Below are 6000 nucleotides of genomic sequence, written 5' to 3' on the forward strand. Positions count from 1 at the left end.
TCTCTACGTCCACTCTATCTGGGTGAATCAGTATCCTGTAGGTTTCAATTAGAACTTCTCTCATTCTTCTAAACTTCATGGAGTACAGACCCAGAGTCCTCAACTACTCCTCATATGACAAACCCTTCATCCCAGGGATCATTCTTGTAAACCTCTTCTGGACCCCCATGAAGACCAGCATATCTTTCATTAGATACAAAGTCCAAAACTGCTCACAATATTCCAAATGCAGTATGACTAAAGCCTTATACTGCATGAGCAGTACATCTCTGCTCTTATATTCTCGCTCTCTTGAAATGAATGTTAACACTGCATTTACCTTCCTAACTGCCAAATGTGCCTGCATGTTAATCTTAAAAGAAACCTGAACTGAGACTCCCAAGTCCTTTTATGCTGCAAATTTTTGAAGTCTTTCCCTGTTTAGAAAATAGTCTATGCCTCTATTCTTCTTGCCAAAGTGCATAACCTCACATTTTCCAACATTGTATTCCATCTGTCACTTCTTTGTCCCCATTCCTAGCCTTTCCATGTCTTTCTGCAGCCTCCCTACTTCAAAGAACAGTACAGCCCTTCAGCCCTCCATGTCTGCACTGATACATTTTGACATTCCATATTAAAACCGTCTTCACCTACAGGATCAGTTTCCCTCTATTCCCTGCCTATTCATACATTCATTCAAGTTCTCAACACTACTTAACCCTCCATTTATCATCTGTAAACTTAGCAACAATGCCCCAATTCCTCCATCCACATCATAAATGTCTAAAGTAAATAATCTTTGTCCCAATCCTGGCCCCTGCAGAACTCCGTGAGTCACCAGGTATCATCCTGAAAAACACCCCTTTCTCCCTCATCTTTGCCTTCTGCCTGTTAGCCAATTCTCTTTCCATGCTAGTACCTAGCCCCTAATGTCATGGATTCTTGTTTTATTTAGCAGCCACGTGTGTGGCATTTTGTCGATATCTTCTGGAAAGTCAAATAAATCACGTCCACTGACTTCCTTTTGTCTAACTTGCTCATTACCTCCTCAAAGAATTCTGACAGATTTGTCAGGTATGACCTCCCCTTGATGAAATTGTGCTAAGCCCTATTTTACCATGCACTTCCAAATACACCACACTCATTCTTAATAATGGTCTCTTATAATCTTACCAAATACTCAGGTCAGGCTAAGTGGCCTATAACGCCCTGTTATCTGCCTTCCTCCCTTCTTAAACAGTCCTGGCAAGTGGGACTAGATTGGGTTGGATCAGCATGGACAGGTTGGACCGAAGGGTCTGTTTCCATGCTGTACATCTCTATGACTCTATGAGGTGGATTACATTTGCTGCTTTCCAGTCCCTTACTCTAGTGATTACCGAAAGATCACCACCAATGCCCCTACAATCTCCTGAGCTTTTTCTTTCAAATCTTTGGGGTACAGTCCATCTGTCTGGTGATTTAACCACCTTCAGAACTTTGTTCCCTCTGCACTTTCTTTTTAGTTTTGGCAACTGCTCTCACCTCTGCCCCGACTCTCGAAAATATAATATGCTTCTGGTTGCGTCCATTTTCACAGTGGAAGACAAGTATCTGTTCAATTCCTCCGCCATTTCTTTGTTCCATATTACTACTCCTCCTGCCTCATTTTCCAACAGCCCAGTGTGCACCTTTCCATCTTATTTAGGAAATCAGTGCCTCTCTCTTCAATTCTCCCCCTGTCTTCCATGGAGGCATGGCCTTTGCTGGGGGTCACAGGTCCTTTAACATGAACCCATGAAGACCACTCCTTATCTGTAAACACAGAGAATATTGCTATGAGTAGAGTTGAGCATAATCCTATCATTTTAAAAATTCAGTTTTCGGATTTGGGTTGTTCTCCATCTCCAAGTATCTTTGAAGATAAGTATCTTGCTCGGCCACTGCAGATGACAGCTTACACTTATAAGGACTTCAGGACCCTGCAGCAACCTTGCAATGATATCTCAGAGCTGCACCTCACTGAGCATAAATAGTACAGCGTGGGTGGAATTAGAACAAGCGAGAAACATCTCACTGGAACACTAATGAACATATGGACACATGAGGAAGAGAGATTAGTCATAAACTAATGTAATTAGAAAATCAGAGCCTCATATCTCATGTAGAGTGGTCTTTAGTGTAAAAATAAACTGGTCTGTTTTGATCCCAAATTCTTTTATCATGCATTGAGTTGAGCGTCAATCAGATTGATATAGGTCTGGAGTCACATGTAGACCAGACCAGGTAAGGATGGCAGATTTTCTTCCCTAAGGGATACCAGTGAATGAAGTGGGCTTTATGGTAATCAATGAAAAATCCATTACTGAGATTAGCTTCTCAGCTCCAGATGTTGGTAAATGGAATGCACGTTTGAATATGGACCAAACGCAGGCAAATGGGACTAGTACAATTGTGAAAACTGGACAGCTTGGGCTGAAGGGCCTGTTTCCATGCTGTAGAAAACAGGAAAAGAAAAAGAAATGTTGCACAGCTGCTATCATGCGTAAAAAACCCACATCCCCAGAGCATTAGTGACACTACCACTATACCACTGGCTGCTCCAAAATCTTAAGCTAATGATCAAACACAGACACATCCCTACAGACACGCAAACACACAAACATAGCTTAAAACTTACTGGAAGTAATAAGGAAAATTAGCTCCTGTGCTGTAGGAATCAGCTCCAATTTCCATTGATGATTTCAACTGTAGTCACACTGACATTTGACAACTGTCACCAGATCCTCAAAGTGCAGGTTCTGATTGTGAGTTTGACTCACTCACGGGTATGAATACTGCTCAGGTCAGCAGTTATTGCCCATCCCACTGCTCTTGAGGAGGTGGTAATATTGCCACCTTCCTGCTGTTTATTAGTCCATTTCATGGGCAGTTAAGTGTGAACCATTAGTAAATCAGATTAGTTTTTACAACTATCTGGTAGCTTTACAGTGATCATTATTGATTCCAGAATGACTTAATTGATTGAATTTAAGCTCCACAATTATACAATTAGTCAATTAAAAACCCACATTTCTAGTTCACTATTTTAGATTACTTGTTCAGTAAAATGTGTTGCTGACACTAGTAATAAAGTAACTAATAATAATAATTAAATAAATTACTCGAGAATTGCTCATACCATTGGCCATTAAGGCATTCATTAACTATATGTCTTGCATTGTGAACACAATTATTTAGTTATTTATTCAGCTATTACTTTCTCTGACTGCCTGAAAACACTTTAGCAAATGTTTGTGGAAGAATTGGAGTTCTACATTAAAGTCATATTCTTTGTATCTTTTTCCAAAAAAAGTAGATAAAACAAATTGGTTTAAGCCTTAATTGTGCTTTCATCATTGAGGCTCTTTGTTGCCATGGTTTCCAAAAATCAAATGGACCAAACCTTTTCAGTTCTATTAACAAATTACCACAAACATTGCTACCCACGGGAAGGAGGGAAGTTAAGTCCAAATGGCATTTCAGTGGGTTTGGAGTCACAAGTCGGGCAAACCATGTAAATTGGCAGATTTCATCCCTAAAGTGAACCAGATGTCTTTTAATACTAATCTGATCATTTCAACAGAGCCCTATGCTGGTGTTTTGTTCCAGGTTGATTCATTTAATAATCAAATATAGTTAGATTCCTACAGTATGGAAATACACCCTTTGGCTCAACAAGTCCAGGCGAACCCTCCGAAGAATAACCCACCCAGACCCATTCCCCTACCTTATATTTATCCCTGACTAACGCACCTAACAATATGGGCAATTTAGCATTTCCAATTCACCTGACCTGCACATCCTTGGATTGTGGGAGGAAACCCTCACAGACACGGGGAGAATATGCGAACCCCACACAGTCACCTGAGGCAGGAATCAAACTGGGTCCCTGGCACTGTGAGGTAGCAGGGCTAACTGAGCCACCATGCCACCCTATTATCATTATGGGAATGGGAATAGTTGTCATTATGGGAATTTTACTCATAAGCAGGATTCCCTTTGGAAGGTTCCAAAGTTGGGTAAATTTATAGAAATTGGGAAGAGTCTTTGTGGCCATGCTGAATTTCCTTAGCCTCCTGAGGATGTGGAGGTGATGTTGTGTTTTCTTGACCAAAGCGCCATGAACTGGGACAGATTGTTGGTGATCATCACTTCCAGGAACTTGAAGCTATCAGCCATCTCCACCTAAGCCCCATTGATACAGACAGGGGCATGTCCTCCACTCTGCTTCCTGATGGTGATGACAAACTCTTGTTTTGCTGACTTAGAGGGGGAGATGGCCATCTTTACACCATGCCTCTAATGGTGAATGTTTGTCAAGGATACTGACTGTCAAACCTGCTGTCCAGTCTGAAGAGATTGTTAACATTGAGGTGATCCATGCTGACTCCATGCAACATGCCAAAACGCTGAAAGAAAAGAATTGGCGGATCTGCCTTTAATGTCATCCATGTAACTTGACAGCATTTTATTGAGAAACGTGCAACTGTACAGCCTATCTCTTGACCTCAGACTTCTTAAAAATAAGTGCTTTACAGCCAATTGAGCAGTTTGTTTTAAAAGAAGTAGGACTGTTATCGCTATAGCATTGGTCGTGGTAGACAGGCAAGAGGCTGGAAGAACACAGCAAGCCTGGCAGCATCAGGAGGTGGAAGAATCAATGTTTCGGGTGTAGTCTTTCTTGTCTCCCATCAATCAAGCAAGCTTAGTTTAAAATGATTAATTGAACCAGCATGTATTGATTTTCATTAGTGAGAATTTCACCATTACACCACCCTTTGTCGCGAAGATTTCTTTTTTAACTTCGCTACTGTATGATTTAATTTGGATTTTATGCTGTGCACAAATGCAGAAGGTCTTGCTTTCTCTGACCTTTCAATTCTTTTCAAAATTGCTATGAGCCACTTGGGAAAGTGCACTGATCACAAACCCCATTACTCCCAGTTTCACTGCAAAAGTTAATGATTTCATCAAAACATGAAAAGTTCCCACTTTCCCTGTCTGATGGAATCAAGTCAACAGGAAACACAGACGAGTTCCCCCACTACTTTAACATTGTTGCCAGGTATTACAAATAAATACATTCACATCACAACTACACAGCCATGAATAGTCAACATATGGCTATTCCAGCTAATCTCCTTTTAAAACCCTTTTAGACACCGATAGATAGATAGATAGGTGCAGACAGGCAAATAAAACATTTGCTTTATGTCTGGAAGGAAAAAAGAATTGCATAAGACAGTTCAATGGTACCCATAGACAGGGTTCACTGAGATTACCCCTTTGCTTTCCAGGACTTTCTGTTTTTCGTTACCCTTTCTCTAAGTCCACTTCACTTCCTCATAGGAGGAACAGGACAATTGATACACTAACTATGAAGTCTCTTAGTTACTGGGTAAACAGCCACAGCGTTAGCAAGTGGTGGGGGAAAATAACTGGCTTTCCTCAGGCTCCAGGCACTTTTTTACTTCAGAGAGTAAGGCACACCATCTACTCTTCCAGAGGTCCAAAGGCTTCTCATGGTATTATTCACCCCCAGAAGCTGTTCAGCCAACCAGGAACCAATCAGAGAGTTGTTGTCAAGCTGACACTCTTTAGCACCCATGACTGGTCATAATTGCAGTAACCAATCAGCTGCACGTTGCTGGCTAAATCTCACTTTACATATAATTCCACAAACAGGCCTTGCTATAAGTAGCTTTCTTCATTGCTTGAACAATACAGTAATGTAAACAATGCATGCAATGAGTTTCAAAAACTTGCTTTTTAAAAGTAAAATATTTCCTTCCATAATCCCTGTTTGAAGACATGATATTTTTTTCCCATTTCAAATCACAATTAAAAATGCAGGCAATAAACCGTTGGGACCATTTTTGCTTATTCAGTCATGGGAGATGGATGTCACTGAATAGGCCAACATTTATTGCCCATCTTTACTTGCCCAGATGGCAGTTAAGAGTCAACCACATGGCCGTGGGTCTGGAATCACATTTGGGC

This window comes from Hemiscyllium ocellatum, chromosome 34 (genome assembly GCF_020745735.1).
Source record: "Hemiscyllium ocellatum isolate sHemOce1 chromosome 34, sHemOce1.pat.X.cur, whole genome shotgun sequence".
Lineage (NCBI taxonomy): Eukaryota > Metazoa > Chordata > Chondrichthyes > Orectolobiformes > Hemiscylliidae > Hemiscyllium > Hemiscyllium ocellatum.